This window comes from Heterocephalus glaber, unplaced genomic scaffold (genome assembly GCF_053883595.1).
Source record: "Heterocephalus glaber isolate CG9 unplaced genomic scaffold, H.glaber_assembly_v1.0 deba00001608, whole genome shotgun sequence".
Classification (NCBI taxonomy): Eukaryota; Metazoa; Chordata; class Mammalia; order Rodentia; family Bathyergidae; genus Heterocephalus; species Heterocephalus glaber.
The window spans coordinates 11,987,215-12,007,251 of NW_028258379.1; the positions used below are offsets into that span (position 1 = coordinate 11,987,215).

General features: G+C 37.2%; 1 protein-coding gene across 19 annotated transcripts in view; it reads left to right on the top strand.

Moving 5' to 3' along the window:
• The window catches only part of Sipa1l1 (signal induced proliferation associated 1 like 1), a 383,338-nt gene that overhangs the window by 134,108 nt on the left and 229,193 nt on the right, over positions 1–20,037 (top strand). The gene's annotated exons all lie outside the window — the stretch shown is intronic.

Genomic DNA, 20,037 nt, shown 5'->3' on the forward strand with positions numbered 1-20,037 from the left:
GAACCCTAACTTCCCAGTATGACTCTGGTGCCTGTTTTTCTGAGAGCACTTAATCTGCATATGAACCATGAAGGCAGATGTGAGTGAGCAGCACTGTCTTATCCTTTCTTGCATTATTATTTCCACCCGCTGTGTGTTTGTCCTGTCATTCCTCCCTGCTCCTTCCTCTTCTCCTGAGAGTTCCTAGAGTTAAAAAGCTTTGTTTCTTACACCCCCACCATCAAAGCAGTATATAGCTTTGATGACTAAGTGAACTGAATGATGTGTCTACTATTGTAGCTGCAGCTCCCTCATAAGAGGCCAGGTAGTTAAGGGTGGCAGGAGAGCAAGGGCTTTCATATGGAAAAATTTCAATGCAGGTCTGGGCTTTGCTACACTGTGACATTGGACCTCTTTCTACTGACATTCTCATATGAAAAATAAGGAATATGATGTTGCCATTTACTTTATGAGATGGGGTTTATAAAAGAGTAGATGAAGTGATGATTGTGGAAAAACTGTTTTTGCTAACTTTTAAGTGTCTACTAGTCATTGTTTCTAAAACAAACAAGCATTGAATATGTTGATAAGTCATGCTCAGGGCTAGCCAGGAGGAGGGCAGTCATGTGAGTAGGGATGGGAGCTAAGGGGAGATCCGTACTGCACTGCTTCAACCTGGCCTAGTTCTGAGCTGCTGGAGAGGGTGGGCGGTGCTTGGAGGTTGTGATGATGTGTGTGGTTTGCAGTATATCTAGAGGACTTAATGAAGTGATAACTAGGAGCTTTGTAAACATCAGGTCTTCAGATCGGGACGGGGACATCCAGGTCTAATGGCACATACCGGTCAGGTTCCAGTTACTGGGAGGCTGAAGCAGGAGGCTCACTTGAGTCTAAGATTTCCAGGACAGCCTGAGGAGCATAGGGAGAACCCTATCTTAAAAAATAAAACAAAATAGATTGGCACAGGAAATGATTAAATGTATGAAGTGATATTTCTTCACTCAAAATCGGACATTTACCTTGGGGAGCTTTTTGGGTAAGGCCTTATGTTTCTGCATTTTATGGAGAAACATTAAACAATAAATATGAAACTAGTGACAATTACTAAATTATAGATACCCAGCTACTATTACTCTGTACTGGAAATTTATAGCAGATTCTGATTAAGGACCAATTTGTAAAAGGAGGAAGAAGGACTTTAGGGTTTTGAATCTTGACTTTTAGTTCCTATTTGCTGTGAATTGCTATCTGGCACTTCAGCGGGCTCCAAACCTGTCCTGGGCATTTCAACTTGCTGTCTAACCAGGTACATTGCAAGAAGCCTGTTGCTGAATATTTTCTTACATACCCTAGATGAAAAAAAAGAGAAATACTTGTGATATTAGTTCAATTCAGTTCTACAATTACTTGCAAGAATTGTGTTTCCACAACAACAAAAGAAGTGGGGACTCAGTGGGTGATCATCTGACTGAGCTGCTTGTAGATCATTGAATATTTGCATAAGGATCTCTAGGGTCTTCAGTGATATTAAGTAAATGTTGTGGACCTTAGTATTCATACTTGTAAAATGAAGATGTTGAAGCAATTGTCTGTGGTCACGCTCAAGCTATGAGTGTTTAGTAATTTCAACTAGTTGGAAAATTATCTCTTAGTCCTCTACTTATGTATGGAAAACTTCCTAGAGGAGTCTAAAAAACTTAGTTCATTTCACTCAGCAGTGTGAATTAAGACCTTATTACATGCCAGAGCTGCTTTGGGAGCTGGAGATAGAACAAGCCATGTCCACGGCTTGGTGAATGGATTCGGGAGGGGATTGTTGAGAAATCTATGCTATTTTAAGTTCATGTGCATGAGAGAGATGCTATCTCGAGTTTTAAATTTGAGAGTCCTTGGTATATGAGTGATATTTAAGCTGATTAAATTTAAATAGAAAAGAAAGGAGAGACAGATAATAAGATTGGGGGTCCAACAATTGGAGATCTAGTAGAGGAGAATAAGCAAGAAATCCTAGTTGGCTGTTGTTGACTTCCATGCAGCAATTCTGTTGTAAAGGTTTCCTGCTCTTCCTTTAAGACCAAGGTCATTGGTGTTTAGTTTATAATGGGTCAACACAGACAAAAGGGTTAGTAAATATCTTTTAGAATGAGGATGTTAATGCAGGTTGCCCAGAGATGGTAGCTGTCCACTGGCCTCACCTGTGAAGACACCAATAGCCGCAGCACCCTCAACCTTACTGTTAGGCTGCACCCTTAGATACCTGTGAGACAGTTTGTTAGCAAAGCCTGTTTTTGTCAGTAGTGCTTGTTATTGTAATTGTGTAATTAAAATGTTACATAATCTGATGAAATACAAATATTATTTTTCTACAAAATATGCTAAATACTTTGGAAAGCCTCCAAAGGCATGCCTCCAAAAAATTAAAAAGACTTTAAGTTATGTAGTGTCATGCCAACTGTAAAAGGTTGGGAGATATAATTAAACTTTTATAAAGATTCTTGGAATGCTTATTGAGAGTCTCTGAGTTTGTGTACCACTCTAATAAAAAGGGAAAAGTAGATGTTGTGATGATACGTTTTGGGTGTGGTTTGTGTGACAATGACTAGTCTAACAATCTGAAAATTAGTGAATGAAAATATAGGGTGTTAATTTCAAACAAAATGTCTAAGATATCTATGTCAGTGTTTACGGTGCTTGGCTTAAGTAAGTCTTTTCAGTTTTCAAACATTATCATCCCATTACTCCGAGTTGCTACTGTATGAAGTTTGTAAAAACTGTATTACTAGTTTGTGGCAATGGCCTTTAGAATGGTTATGTCTTGATATACCACTTCTAGGACTTCATCCTGTGGAAACATTTATTTTTTAAAATTCACAAAAATTTGGTTCAAGGATGTCTATACTTTTTAAAACATAAAAATTGGGCACAGCCTTATGGTAAACAGTGCAGAAAAGTTAAATTGTGGTTTCTGTGTGTGGAGAACTATTATATTATAATTACTTAGCATCTAACATTTGAAGAACATTAAGTGCCCTGGACAAGTATACACAGTGTAAAATTAAATTATAGCTGATAACAAAACTATTACATACTGTTATCCCACTTTATAAAACTATACTACAGTATTTATAGGAGTTGTCTCTGGATGGTAAGATTACATAATGGCTTTCAATTTATATTTTATGTGTACTCATTTTCCATTTTAAATAGGTGATATTTTTCCTAACTGTATCACATGGTTATTAATTGATTTATGCAGAAGATTGGAATTTTTTGGAATTTTGTAAGAAATTTATGTATGTTACCTAGAAAAATTCAAGGAACAAGAATTTGAAAGGAAAAGATTTCATTGTTATGGGTATCCAAAAAAATGGAACACTAGTCATTGAAGGGTTGATGGATGACTGAAAACTTTAAAAAGAAGCCTTTCAAATTTAGTGGCTGTTGAGGGTGATGCTTCATAGAATGACTTACTAAGAGATCACTAATAAAAATAGTGGAAATCAGTATGGAGATTCCTAAAAAACTAAAAATAGAAATTTCATTTGACCCATCTATTCCCCTTCTAGGTATCTTTCTGCAAGAGGTAAAGTTATCATACTACAGTGATGGATGCATACCTATCTAAGGGTGATCAGTCCTCCAATTGCCTAGAAAGGGGGACAGCAAGGGCTAAAGAAAGACAGAGACTTGGATAATTTCAAAGTATATGGGGGTGTAGGAAGTCAGTGCCTCAGAGTGGGCAAAGACAAAGACACCTTGAGCTTGCCATTATTTATTGGGTACACACAATAATTGGAGGGAGGATCAGGTGACTTAGAGGGCAGTGGTAATCCTGTGTTGATGAGGATCTTATGTTGATGAAGGCGGTAAGGAGAGCATTCTTACAATAGTAGGTGGGCCAAGATAGCTGGCTAATAAAGTTGTCCTTCCCCCAGGTAAAACTTTTCTCTTTTTTTTATTACTACTCAGTTCGAACCAGGATGTCTTCACCTGATGTACTCTTGCCCTTGAGTGTCACAGTGTCACAGAACCATTGAAGGCTCAACTTGTGACTGAAGGCAAAATGGCGTTATGTTTCTGCATGCCACAGCGAGTTTGGGGGCAAAGTGACATTAGGACTTAGACAGCTATAGTCATACTTTAATTATGAAATGATTTTTCTCCAAAAATTATGTGGACTGGCTCTTGACACATACTCATGTTTACAGCAGCACAATTCATAATACCAGTAGTTAAATATTGGAAACAATGAATAAAGAAAATGTGGTCAATATTTTGGCAGAGAAAATGAAGAAATGTGTCTTAGGAAACACTTTCATCACGAAATTTTGAACCTGGGTGGGATCTTTTCAGCGTAACAGCGCAGCTAAAAGCCATTTCTCCTATTTGCTCATGGGGTTGAGTTAAACATCATTTCTACTGTGAGCTTTATAAAAAGTAGGGTTGGTTTCTGGCATGCTGACCATAGAGGCACTGCAGTTACAGAGGTGGTGATGACAAGAGTGTAGACACTCCCATGAAACTGCCATCCTTCCAGTTCCACCACAAATGCTGTGAATTATAGTGCACTTCCTGTTCAGTAATTGGAGGGGCATGTAATGCTCTGTGAGGACAGCCATGGGGCTGGCTTGTGGGAGATAAACTATGGATGACTTGGGCTCATGCATCTGTTTCCCCAATGATTCACCTGCTTTGTAACATCAACATCTCAAAAGCCAGGAGCCAAAATGATCAGAACTGTTAGGTTCTGTTTAATGTTGGCATTTTTGCTATTAAACAGCCACTTTGATGGATAAGCAGTTAATGTTTCAATAAGTGGTGGTTTCTGTTAAAATATTTTATAAATTGACTTGGTTTAAATAATACTTAATGCTGTATTATACCATTATCTTTAAAACTCACTTTTGCAGCAATATTCAGTACTGTGTTTACCTATGTTAGTTATATAGAGTACTGTATTACCGTAAATGCAAGACATTTCGTGTTGTTGTTTTTTGAAAATTATCCTGAAGTCAAATTGCCTTTTTTCCTTTGGTATACAGTTCAGTGAGTTATATGTATTGATTGCATAACTCAGATATTCCCTGGTGTTAACACTTTTTCCCTCCTAAATGTCTAGCAACCACTGTTCTGTATGTCTTTGGGAGGATGACATTTGTGTGGGAGTTTATAGTAGATCATCTTTAGAAGATGGTTTCTTTCAAGCCAGATGTGGTAGTACACACCTCTAATCCTAGCACTTGAGAAGCTGAGGCAGGATGATTGCTACAGTTGAAGGCCAGCTGGGTTATATAGTGAGATCAAGGCCAGCATGGACTGCATAGTGAGACCTTGTCTCATAAAAAACAAACAAAAAAGCTGATTCTTTCACTCAATATAATGCTTTTAAGATTCATCTAAGTTGGTTCATCTTAACTGCTGAATAGGATTCTATTACATGGATATCCTTTAGTAGGTTTTTGCAGGGACAGGGTCTTACTATGTAGTTCAGGCTGGCCTTGGACTTGCAGTGGTCCTCCTGCCTCAGCCTCCTGAGTGCTGGGACTAGCTACTTCTGTGTATTATTCAGTGTTGTATGAAGAACATTTAGGTTATTCCACTTTTTGAGTATTAGAATTAAATACCCTGGGGCTGGAGGTTTTTAGCTCAGTGGCACTGCACCTGCTTCACAAGTGCAAGGTCCTGAGTTCAACCCCTGGTACTGGGGTAAAAAAAGAAATAAATACTCTGTAAATGTGAGACATTTGTGTAAACATGTTTATATGGATGTGTATGCTTTTCTTTCTCTTGGGTAATTAATGAGTTGAATTAGTAGATTATATGTTAGATGTACATTTAGCTTATTTTTTTGAGATAGGTCTCACTTTCTTGCCCAAGTTGGCCTTCAGTTCCTAGGTTCAGTCTTCCTGCCTCAGCCTCTTAAGTAGCTGAGAATATCAGCGTGCACCACTTTAAATTTAAATTGTTAAAAAATTTTCAGAGAGTTTTCCAGTATAACTGTGTCATTTTACATTCACATCAGCAGTACACCAGAGTTTCAGGTGTGTGGCTTCCTTGTCACCACTTGGTATAATCAAGATGTTGTCAGTCCCCCCCCCCCCCACTACTGGGGATGGAACCCAGGATCTTTGCACTAAGCTATACCCCTAGTTCTCTTTTTACTTTTTTATTTTGAAACAGCGCCTTGCTAAATTAGGAAGTGGTTCAGGCTGGGCTTGAACTTGCAGTCCTGCCTCAGTCCCCCAGAGTACTGGGGTTATAAGCATGTGCTACTACACTCAGCTTGCCAGTGTCTTACTTTAGCTATTCTAGCAAATGTACAATGGTATTTTATTGTGGTTGTGGTTTTACTTTGCATTTCCTTTATAGCTAATGATATTGAACATATTTTCATGAGATTATTTACCATTGGTATATTCTTTTTAATGAAGGTCCTGTTCAGATGTTTTGCCCATTTTTAAATCAAGTTGTTCTGTTTTGTGGTTTTCAGAGCGTTAAAAAAAAAAACTCCATGGATAAAAAAGCGTTGTATATGTGAGTTACAAATATTTTTCCTAGTCTATACCTTATTTTTCTGTTCTAGTAGTGTCTTTGGAAGAGTGATAATGTTAAATTTTGATAAGAAGGCCATGCATGGCAGAGGAAAGTTCCTCAACTCAAGGTATCTGGGAAACAAGAGTAGGGGAAGAGCAGAGGAAGGGGCCGGGGACCAGATGTCTTCCTGAAGGTCATGCCTCCGTGGCCCACTCAGACACATCCACAAATGTGCTTTACTAATTTCTCACGTATTTCTCAAGCCAATCAAGTTGACAGTCAACATTAATTATCACAGGTGAAGAGACTAGAGGCAGGATGCTTCCTTCATCCTACTCTGGAATACTCTCTATAAATACAGAGTTTGGGGTTGTGTTTTGGGTAGTTGCATAAATTTTGAAATAATAGACATTCTGTGAACAGTTGTTTCTGTTTGACTCTTAAAAAAGGTCATTACCTTAGTTGAATTGATTGGCATTGTATAAAATATGTGAATAATGAAGTCTTTCAGTTCTGTGGAAATCTTGTGTTAAGATTCTTTTCTCCTATTTAAAAAAAAGACAATTTAAAGAAATTTTAATAGTCTGTGGAAATTTAAATTTAGTAGTGTTTTATTTTAGATATAAAAATTTATCTGGAATGCCTTTAGTCATTCACTGTTTTATTTGCTTTTTGGTTCTCATCTTTCATCATTTTAAGAATTGTCTGATTTTTAAGCCCTCAGTATCTAATTATTAGGTTGCCTCTTAGATGTTAGTTGCTTTGTCTTCATTCAGAAACCCTTGCATAAGTCTTAAGAGGAATTAGAGAACATAGGAAAAGTCCAAAAATGAGATGCTAGTAATGAACATGCTCATTCTGTACTGATTTTTATAAAATGTGAACTAAATATAATTATCCAGACAGCTGGTGTAAAACAAATATAGTTCAGTGGATTCCTAGTGGAAACAACTACATGGTCTAGAAATTAACTAATTTATTTTAGGTCATTTTTTTATCAGTAGAAAACCATCAAAAATTAGTGAGTGGGTAATCAGCAGTAGGTGATCATAAATCTCTTGAAATCCACTTCAGGAGGCCATGTTAATGGAGTCACAGCAAGCTATAGTAACAAACAATTAGGAAGGCCAAGTACAAGGTAATTAAGAATAACTCACTTGGCATTTAAATTATAGAAAATGACAGTGAAATGTAAAGATAGAAGATAGTTGCATATCCTGTGATATCCCTTTATAGAGAGATCACAGAGATAATTAATTGGTGTTCCTAGTGTTTGCTGTGCTTTTGTTAATTTAAGGCTGATAAAGTTGAGACCATTCATGGAGCACTGTAGCACGACCTGTGTTGAGTGCCTTCTGTGAGTTGTCACTTGACATCCTCACAAGAGTCCTGTGAGGCTGACCTGATAGACAGGGATGGAAATGGAACACAGGAAATGAATTCTTAGGATTTGTGTTGATCGGCATTCCATTGCTATGGTAAAATAACTGAGAAAAACAACTTAAAGGAAAGATTTGTTTTGGCCCCCAGTTTCAGAGGTTTCTGTTCATCATGTGTTGGCTCCATTGCTTTAGGTCTGGTGTGAGGCCAAGAGGGGATGAGACATTGGAGAGAAAGGTACCACCAGGCACAATTTATAGTACTGTACCCCAGGGGCACACCCTCATGGACCCTTTTCCTCCAACTCCTACAGCAGTGGTGGTGAACCTATGGCACGAGTGCCACAGTGGGCTCTAAAAGGTTCACCATCACTGTCCTACAGTTTCTACTATCTTAATAGTCCCTTCAGGTATTAATTCATCAGTGGATTACATCCACTGACAAGGATGGAACACTCATGATCTAATCACCTCTGACCCTTCTTGCACTGGGGACCAAGCTTTCAACTCATGAGTCTTTGGAGGACAGTGCATATCCAAAACACAAGAAGAGTATGGTCTGACTTTGTTCTTAACTGTTTAGTCATAAGGACACACTGATTGACAGCTGGGATGTAGCTCAGTGGTAGAACAGCAGGCTAGTGTATACAAGACCCTAGGTTTAATCCCTAACACTATGAAATTTTCCATTTGAATAGGGTAAAATTATGAGACAGAAGGAATTGGAAGACCAAATTAATACTGCCCTCCCATCCCCCAGTTACTGGAGATTAAACCAGGGCCTTCACATTGAGCTACATCCCCAGTCCCTACTCCTTTTCTTTTTAAATTTTGAGATAAGATCTCACTAAGTTGCTCAGGCTGGGCTGGAATTTGAAATCCATGGTACTGGAATTACAGGCATACACCACCATGCTTGGCTAACCCACAGCTTTTACAACATTGGAGGTATCCTGACTCTGCATGGAAAAGCTTCAGAAATCAAGCACTGAGTTTTGTGATTACCCAATTTAAAGAATGATAATGGTCTTGTTTTAGGATTCGTTATACCATCAGATTGTTTATTCTTCCAACTTCCCCCACTTTAACTTGGTGTAAGTAACCACTTTTTATCCCCCTGCTTTTCCTGAGAACATCTCATGTAGTAGTATTATGGCCAAGGTAAACCTCATTAATCCAGGGCTAGAGGACTGAACCCAAAGGAAGATGTAGGAGTAGAAAGGAGAGAAAAAACTTATATTGTTTTTATTGGGAGGGCTTAAGCAGCAGATACATTTAACCTCTTAAGCTTCCTGAATGATTTTATGGAGAGAATTCCTTTTTTGAGTTGAAAGGAGATGGTCCTTCTTTTCCATCTTTTCTCTCTCACTCAGTGAAAGCAGTTGGTGGCTTTTATACTCATGAAAGAGAATAGATCCTTAAGGAATTGAAGAGTGGTGTTAACATCCTGTCCAGATGCACATTTGGGTCTGGATGTTCATGTTTACACACATTTTTCTTTGTGGATATTCAGGCAGCGGCCAACTCAGAGTCATTCAGACAACTTGTGTGGTATTCTTCTCTTTACTAACAACTTCAGCTGTCAGCCAAGCACAGATAAGATCCTTGAATGATGCAGCAGAACTCTTTTGTCCTTTTGGATAAGTGACTTTATAGTTGTAGGCTGAGGACATACTAATACATTTTCAAGCAGAAAAGTCTTAAAAATAAAGTGGTCAAGGGCGCCGGGGATTTGGCTTGCAAATGCAAGGTCCTGAGTTTGATTCCTGGTACCAAAAAAGAAAAAAATAAATAAAGTGGACAGAATTTCAGGGGTCTGAGAATTTATTCCTTACCTAAATTTACATACTTATTTTAAATAGTTTATGCTCATCACACAGACAAGTGAGATTGTCTCACTTGAAATCCCAAATATTTTAGATTCAATTTTTCTTTATATTAATAGCAGTTGATTTTTAAGTAGAAGCATTTGGGCATGAAACATGTAGTAGGAAAAGTACTCTGTGATATTTTAGTATGAAGTTGCATGTTATTCTTTGTGAAAATATCTCCTAATTCACGTTTAATTTAGTGTGCTCAACATTGTATCATGAACTGTGAAAATTTAAAACCAGACCCATTTATTTGATTTTAGTCTTCTGAAGCTATTGGTAATTACTTAGAGATTGTATTTGCACAAAAACTCTATGAAAATTAAGAAGACCAAGCATAATTGTAATTCCTTAGAAAACCTTGTAATAGCTAGGATGGACTTAAAATGTGAGTTCTATTTCTATGGCCTTGTGCTTGCTTTCCTAGTGGTTCACTCTCTGGTTCCACTTTTGTAGCCAGTTCATTTTAAACATTGCCACTAGAGCTTCTACACAAAAGTCCTGTCACTCTCATATTTAAAATGTTTCCAAGACTGCTCAGAGCCTGTGGAAGAAACTCCAGGATTATCCATGTGGCTTCAAAACCTGTGATGGAAACCTTGCCATTCTGGGCAACCACGTTATTTATCACTCTTTGCATTGACCTTCATCCATCTGATACATTGCATTTCTTCTCTTGTCAGGGTGCTTGTCCTGTACCCTTTCACAACTTCCATTTCCGCCTTCCTGTTCTGTAAGAATATACTTAAGAGGTTCCTGTCCTCTGACATTGAGGAGGGCTGTATGCCTCAGCCCCATCGTCAGTATCACTTTGTGAGTATGTGGTACTGGATTTGTTTACTCAAGTGAGGGAGCTGTGAATTCCATGTCTTCATTGTCTGCGCCCCTCAAACCTTATGCAGAAATTGAAACATGGTAGGGATTGTCCTCATTACATCTCAATGAAATAGTAAATAGATGATGACACTGTGTTTTGCTGTAGTTAGTCCTCATCACTTATAAGTGTTTTGTGCAGGAGCTGAGAGAACTGTATTACTCAGAAGTTGCTTGACTTTTTTTTAAATGCTTTTAAACTTTCACATCTTTACTTTATCTTTGATACTCAAATAAGTAATCCAGTTACTTGAATATTTAAAAGCTTTTTAGTAATTAGCATCAGATTCATAATTACAAAGTGCCTATTTTGCATCAAAACATTTTGTTGCAGTCTTTATATACATTAGTACTAATGGAATGATAGCATTATTTCCATTTTAAATTTTAAGAACTGAGGCCAGAGAACAGTAAATTAGTCTACGGAAAAAAGTTTTATGTGCAGTTGGTAATTGTTATAACCTGAATGGAAATCCAGGTTTGAACCTAGCATTATGTATATTTCAGCATACTATTTTAGTATAAAGAAAACTGATGTTCCTGTAACGATTTACCATGCAGCAAGGAATTCTACATTAAATGTCTGATTCTACCCAAAGATGGGAGTCCCTTTCTTTTATCCCATTCCATCCCTTGGTCATTATTATGTTTATGTTAAGCATAATCCATTTCCATGGTCCTTTAGCTGTTACAGAGGCAAATGGAAGGGAGAGGGTACAGTAGCATTTCTACACAAATCAAGTAAAACAGTGTATCTCCTCACTGTCAGGTGAATTGCTATAAAGTAACTGTACTTTTGAAAAATAAAATGACAAGGATAGCAAGTGGAATAAGAATGTTATTACATTTAAATTTTTGTGATTCCTTGATAGTGGGCTGTAGCAACCAGATATTAGTTTAAATTATAGATTTACTCAATTGGCTTTTGCCCAAGAGTGCACTAGTTTGTAAAACATGAAAATTTTTTTTGTAAACATCTTGTGTTTATTGTGCTGTTGATATTTGACTTTTACAGTTCTCCTACATAGTCCCCATAATGCCCACTTTCAGGGATTTTTTGGTTTTTTTGCCAAGACCCACTCAATCTCCCTAGTTCAAGAGCCCAGGATAAGTCAGATGTTTTATGAACTAGGTATCTTTTGTGCCCATAGAAAACATTTATTTTGATTTTAAAGGATGTTTAATAACCATAAAATGAATGTGTGACTTAAAAGATAGTGAATCACAAAATTTTTTGGTAACATTAATGTATTTGAAATGGCTTTTTGCCAAATTTTACCCTATGTGCTTTAAATATTCTCTAGCATCTGCAGTGAAGTTTGTGTTTGAATTAGTAGAAACAGGTGTCTGATTACACAGGGTTTGATTTTCTCACATTAAATATCTGTTGGGAAACCATTTAGGGGTGGTGGTTCTTCTAGGAAGATCAGGTACCTTCTGGCTGTCAGCATCCCTCCAGGGAGGCTTTTGTCCTCAAAACCACAGGATTCTGTTGGAGTTCCAGCCAAGATGTCTGCAGCAGGCAGGGAAGGAAAAGAGGACAAGGACTTTTTGGAATCTCCGTCTCTTGACTTCCACTTGAAACTCCTTGGCCACTGCTGTCTTCAAGGGATGCTCAAGTGTGGTGTTTAAGTGGGCCTATTGCCAGCCCAAATAAAGTCTTTATTTCTCATACAAAAAGAGTAGAAATTGAATTTGAAAAGTTGACACTCTGCCATAGAATACAAAATGTATTTTGTAAGTCATGAATCTGCCTGTCGTTTCAAAATTTAGAAGGAAGTGTGTTAGAGATATTTTAAAGAAATAGTTCAGCTTTGGGCAAATATTTTCCCAGTTCATTCCTGTGCCTTTTGCTCTGTAAGACATGGCATGTGAGAAGCTGGTGCCACAGGCGGTAAAAAGAATTTACCAACAGTCAAGGAATATAGAAAAGTTAAAGGTTTGTTGGTAGGATGCAAGACAATGGCAGGCAAGACCCAGAGAACAGCGAGAGAGGGCTGCACCATCCAAGTGAAATGCTGAGATTTTTATATTTGATTTTAACATGAGGATAGGGAATCTGGAAACACCGCCTCAGGAACACTTCCATCAGGTCATGGTACTTCTGTTCTCTTATCTGTCTCACTTCTAAGGATAGCCAGGTATTGTTTGAAGAGTGATGTAACATTTTTCTTCGACAGGATCAGTGCCTTTTATGTTGCTAGAAACTGCCCTTTTGAGTAAAATTAATTAACAAACATGTAAAGATTGATTAATGTTAGTCATGAAGGGGATCAAAAATATATGTTTGTACTTGAAAGGGACTTTAGATGTTATATTGGGATAGGGGAAGAAGGTAGTATATGGTGTACTGTATTTTTTAAGAAATACAAGCAGATCCTCTAGTAATGTGTGCATTCATTTTGTGCATAGCTTACAAGGTCAAAAGTTAATGTGCTACAAATTCATCACTCAGCTGCAGTGGGACCTTTAAAGAAACAATGGTAAAATAATCATCATTCCCACATTTTTAGAAACATTTTAATGTGGTATTAATAAATAATCTTTTTAAAATTGTAGGTATTAATCATCTAGACTTACAATAGGACAGGCTAGATAATCATGTGCTAGAGATTAGGAAATTCTTATATGCCTCTCCGAAGGTCCATGTTGTAGGAACACTGGGGAGAAACCTCCATTAGACATAACTCTTGAAAATACCTCTCGCTTACTATGAAACTGCTCTGGAAAGCTGTACTTACTGGCCCAGTGCCATGGTCTTTCCTGATTCTGGATTTTTCTGCCTGGTATGTTATTTTTTTTTCCCCCATTAAGTTTATTGGTACATTTTAGGTATAAAATACATTTACATACATCATTGGGATCTTGTACTATTACATGAGTATCTTGTTTCTTATTTTTTTCCCCCTTCCCCTGCCCTCCCTTCACCCCCTCTGCCCTTCCCTATTTGCAAAGATTTTGTTTCCATTTTTTTCCTTTTCTCATATATATTTTTCCCCCTTCTTTCCTTTCCCCTACCCCTCCCACTTCCCCTGCTCCTTTAGACCTTTACTTCCTATTACACAATATCATTTATACATTTTTAAAATTAAAATATCAAGACCTAGGAGACATTGCTACAGATTTTACAGAATTTAAAAGGATATAGAAAACATATTTCAAAAATCTGTTTTGAAATAAACTGCCTGGTATGTTATTTGCATGAGAAGTTCTGTGGGTCCCCTTCAATGTGGAAAAATTCTATTGATCTTTCAGCTTTCACTTCCTTTGCTCAGTCTTTCTCATTGTGTACGTAGTCTTCCCTCCCCATCCAGTCACCTTCCGACTTGCTTAGTGAATTGTTAATGCTGTTACTAAGTGTTCTCTAGCCTAGCTTACTTCATCTTGGAGAGGAAGTACAGCTGTGATGATGTGGAGTAAATGAGATAGTCTATGCAAAGCACTCCAGATCATGCCTGTCTCCGTACAGAAAGCATGTGTTTTGTATAGTCATCATTGTTTTTAACATTGTATTGTAATTACTTCTCGCTTTTTCTCCATGATAAATTCCTTGAGGTCAGTTGCCATGCTTTGTTTGTGAGAGCTATTCATAGCATTTCTGCATGATTTGCAGTGCATAGTAGGTGCTTAGTGAATGTGTAATGAGTGTGGGTAGGTGTGCACAAAGAGGAAATAGGAAGACTAGACCTCTGTTGTGTCCAGTTTCATCCATGTCCTGTTGGGACATGGGGCAGTAAGGTATATAGTCTTTGGAGGTAAATAGCAAGATAACCTCACCTCAGCAGGGAGCAACAGGTTTTGCTTATACTGAGTGAACTGGACTCATGCAGATACCGTGCATATTCAGAGATATATAGATTATCATTGGAAGATTCTTAAGAGCTCAGTATTCATTTGCTTCAAGTTCTTTATATAACATTTGAGTATCTGCTGTGTTGCTGGGTTTTAGAACTGCAAAAGTGAACAAGAATAGTCTTTGCTTCAGAGTTTTTCCAGGGTAGGTAGTAAAAACAGATAACACAAAGTAACCTAATCCTCAGTGTGTAAGTACTTAAGTGATGGATTACGGGTAAGAACAGAGAGTGTGGGCATGATTCTTAGGCTTTGTTTCTTCCTTAAGAACATAAGTTCCCTTTTTGGAAAGTGGATGCTGTTACTTAAGCTGTGTTCTTTTCAGAGATTTTATAAACTTGTTTATATTCATACATTTGAGGCATCAGACTATTGCTTGTAACAACAAAACCAAAACAGCATCATTGGTAATTGTATACTCTCCATAGTGCCAGGATCTCTGACCACTAATTTCCTGAATATAAAAACTATTGTTTAAACTTGCCTTTTGAGTTTTTGGCAAGCATCTTTAAGGTGATTGCATTTAATAGGGTGACTATAGTAGAGCATCACTATTCATATTCTAAAGAGTGGAAGGAAGGAAAACAATGATAAAATTCTGAATAGTCAGTTCCTTTTTTTTTTGGGTACCAGGGATCAAACTCAGTCAGTTCCCTTTAAGCAACCTTTCTGTTGCCTAGTTTTCAAAATACACACATGGCTTATTTCTCATTGGTCAGGACTTAGTCATATGGACTCACCTAGCTGCAAGGGATATAAAAGGCAGTTTTTTAAGTTGGGTGTCTGGCTTCCTACACATAAATTTGGAGGCGGCTTAGGAACTAGAGGAGAATGGTTATTGAGTAGCAGCAAACAACTTTAAACACATTCACCATTAAGTGTTCATGAATGGAACACATGCATGAAGGAATAGGACATGATGGGATGGTGCAGATGCCATGTTTTCACTTTTCATGGTATAGCAGGAATGTCTAAATCCCTAGCCCTTCACACGGATAGTTTTTACTCTTAAAGTCACATTGACCTTTTAGATACCTAGAAAATAAAATATTTGGATTTGGTCTGCTCCCTGAATCAGTTTTTTAGGCAGGTAGACTGGGCTGGAATTGAGGTCTGGTGAGAAAGGACAGACTTTGTTGGTGACATGTACATATAGATGTGAACATGTCTGGTATTTTTACTATCATTACTGATTCTTAACAGTGTATTTAAGTGGGTTTTATTGAACTGCTACTGTTTTGGCTTATAGAAATAGATATTTATATATTTCTATACTTAGATGTTTTTCTAGAGATGTATTTTATTTTTCACCTCTGTCCTGGTGGTGATTTTCCTAAAGTGGATATTAAAATCAATAGGATATATATATATATATATTGTAAGTAGCATGGTATGGTACCTACTATTTACTAGGAGTACAGTGCCAACCCAATACTACTGTAGTGCCCTTGAAGAATAATTTTTTAAAAACCATAAATATTCTCAGTGCTTTGATGCTTTCTCAAATTTAAAGATGATAAAAATTTCCAAAATTATCATCAATCCATGCCATAATTATTTAACAGATGTTATAATAAATTCACGGTATTCTTTTATCTTATTTCTGAACACAAAGTTCAAAAGAAAACTCTTTCATCATTGTCAGTGAGACTATTTTGGTCAGTGTGGCCCTGTGAACTTGTACTTTCTGAAGAGCAGTATACTGTGAAGAAGCATAAATAGGTTTTTGTTAGCATCTTCTTCACAATGGTATCCATGTGCTCTCATGCCCTCGAAAATATGCTGTTACTTCATACTATTGTACTGAGCAATTGGAAATTGGTTTTCCTAAATCATCTTGCTGTGAAGAATGGCCTGGCTGTATTAGTTGTGTGAAGAAGTGAATTCCAGAGCCCCTCAGCTGCAGGATGGCTCTTTCTTCCCAGCTGCTGCTCTTTGCTTTGTGGAGGACACCAGTTGCTTGAGAGAAGGCTTTGTCTGCTGTGTATAAAATGAACTTTGTCTGGACCTTCCTCATGCAACTTAAACTGCTTAAGAGTCCAGCCGGACATTCCTCACCAGATAATACTTTAAATGTAGGTCAGATTTAGAACGCAACTTTTATTAGTTTAAAAATAGACATTGCCTTTAGAGAGCTGACCTCTTGTGCATTTGGGGCCGGGGGTCTGATGGGCTAACTCTTCTCATTCACAGAGCTCTGTTATAGACTTTGAAAGTCAGTGAACACTTGAGGCTAGATGACACCAAGTGCTTGTAACTTGGGACCCAGTCTTTGGGCTATTAGTTGGTTTTTTCATTCTCTCCATATTCATTACTTCCAATAAATTTCATGGCATGATGAGAAAATTATTCATTATAGTATAGAACCTGATTTCTGTAGACTAACTTTACTGTGTATTTTCTAGTTTGACTAGGAACAGTTACCAACATGGAAAAGGCTAAGGCAGGAGGACCAAAGGTTCAAGCCAAGCCTCTGTAAATTAATGACTTAGTGAGACCCTGTCTCAAAAATAAAAAAGGCTGGGATGTAGCTCAGTGTGAAGGGTATGAGTTACATCTTCATCACCCCCTCCCCACAGCCATTTGGATTATTTTGACCTAATTGAATAAAACAAAACAAGACCTCTGAAGGACAATAGATTTTCTTCATGATTTTAAAGTATAAAATAAGCACTGTGGGAGACCTATATTTATTTTGGACACCATTCTTCTTACAGGTTTTTTGTACTGGGGATTGAACCCAAGGCCTTCGCACTGAGCTACACCCCTAATCCTTTTTATTTTGATTTTGATAAAGGGTCTTGCTATGATACTGAGGCTGGATTCGAACTTGGAATCCTCCTGCCTAAGGCTCAGCTGGGACTACAGGCGTGTGCTACTGCATCTTGCTTCTTGTGGTATTAATAATTATCATCTTTATTAACACCTTGTTCAATAGTTTTCTTGAGGCTGATACCTTTTAATAATGTTAGTGTTTAAGATTATCTTTTTGCTACTTTCAGCAATTCTATATTATTTGTAACCTCCCTGTATCTCTCATTTTTTTTTACATAAAGCTCAGTATCTTTTCAAAAGAGAAAATATGAGTTTATACATATATTTTGCTTATAAAAGGATTTATTTTCCATGGTTTTATAATAATTGATATGTTTCTTTAGAAGGCTATTGTATATATTTTTGCAGTATACAAGTAACTTGTGGAATGTCTCCAAGGTACCATACTATGCTAGCTAAGATAGAAATGTTTTATAATACCTTTGTTTAAAACATTTGTAGAAGGGGCCGGGGATTTAGCTCAGTGATTCCGGTGCCTGCCGCGTAAGCGCAAGGTTCCGAGTTTGATCCCTGGTACCAAAAAAAACCAACCACATTTGTAGAAGAATTATAATTTATTTCTTATTTGTTGTGTACTTATTTAGACAAAACAAAACACTTGCTTCCAATAGTCGTGTATTACCATAACATAAATGTTGAATCTATTAAAAAAATAGAATTTCCTTAAAAAGATGGCCTTCAGTATTAGCTATTTAATGATGTACATATGTTATAGAGAATATTTTGTTAGTAGTTTAAAAGGAATGGAGATGCCTATTTCTAATACTGGGAAATTTGCTTGTTCAACTTAGTAACAATGATATTTATAATGTCTGTTTTTTTTTTAACTAACGTTCTTTAGGTCTCACTGAGTGCTTAAGTTGTAAACTCCCTTTTTGATCCTCAGAATCCTTCCTTCAAATTGAAAAGATGTTCACATTTAGAAATAAATCAAAATCAAATTCATATACATATATTTTAGCGACTTGGGAAGGAACTTACTAGTTGTTTTCTAGTAGTTTCTTAGTCAACTTTGCTTTTGTTTTCCCAATAAAGCCTTCATTCCAAAAGAATACTCAAGTAAACTACATGTGGCTGTTGGAAACTGAGCTATCTTTGGGAATAATTCTCTGAAGTTTAAATTAAAATTGTCTCTATTAATGGTGATTTTTTTCTTTCTTTAAAAACTTGAGTCCCTTCCATGTATTAGGCATCTTCTGAAGCTCTGGAAAGAGAATGAAGTAAATGATCACACAAATAAGTATATACCTAGAACCTGGAATAAGTGCTCTGGAAGCAGTATAATCACATTTACCAATAAAATTAAGAGCCCGACGACTGATTGGTTTTTTTGGTGGTGTTGGGAATCAATCCCAGGGCTTTGCATATGCTAAACATATGCTCTGCCACTGAGCTACATCCCTAATCCCTGGTATCTTATTAAAAACAAGCAGGAGTAGCAAGAATCAGCGAAATTATTTGGAACTATGAGAATTTGCCTGATAGCCTCTTTTAATTTAGAATATGTGTGGGGTAAATGTCTTAAAAGTTGGAAAGATTTCTGGATTATCATACAGAGGTTTTTAGACCCTATGAAGGCTTTAAAATTTTGTGCTAAGTATAATGAGAAACTGTTCAGTGATTTCAGGCAAGGTTATAGTACAAAGAAATAGGAAAATAGATTAAGCATTCTTTTATTGGTATTATTCTGGGATATAAAGGGATTGGCTATTCTTACCCCCAAAACTAGAACTGGAATTTTTGATTTTGTATTTTGTTGAGCTTCAGTACTGTTTCCCAGTTGTAAGCTCCTGAAAGCCAGTGGTTTTCTTATTCAACGTGGCATGTCCAGAACCTGGAGTAGAACTTTATACAGAGCATGTGCAAGGCCCTGGATGTTACCCCCCCCATCTGAACAACTAACTGATATTCTGAGAAATAAGAACCTCCTGTGTTTCTTGCTAGTCCAGGTCATTTGGCACATTCTGTCCTCTGTCATTCAGATTGTATCTAAACCTGTGTGATGGTGAGGAACTAAGGTAGCCAGTGTAGGCACTGATTCTTTGCTTGACAATACTGTCTTTCATGCATGCTAGGCAAGCATTCTACCACAGCCTGTGTGGTTGGTTTGGGAATAAAAGCTACCACCATGGCTGAAGTACAAAATAGGTAATGTATTAGCTTAATTTGTGTGTGTGTGTGTGGGTGCTAGAACCCTGATGACAGCTACAAACAGGATTTGACAGCAAAGAGTGGGTGTGAATTGGTTGATATTTCAAGGGGGAAGTGAGGCAGAAGAGAATTTAGGAACACAGTATGGGTACTGTATAGTTTAGAAGTTTTAAATTTCAGTGTCATTTTCTGACAGAATAAAGGATTAACTTCATGCTTTACTAGAAGAAATGAGAGATGGGGCTTGCAGGGACATTTCCAGCATGTTCTTTCATTTAAGATAAATTTTTGAAAGAGTTTGACAGAGCTCTTTAGTAATGTGAACGTCTATTGAGGTGGGTAGCAGTTTTGTTCTAGGATATAGTTACTGTTAATATAAGCCTTGGATATAAATGATCTCTTTTCTGGTTCACACTTGAAGGACCAGGCATTAGCTCTGTAGTAGTACAGAAGTTCGTGTGTGGAAGCCTGTCTTGAGAGAAGTATTTGAGGGAACCAGTGCAGTACTGGCTCTCAAAACCAGCAGTTGCTTGCAAGTCAGTGCTGAGCTGTGCTTTTTCCTC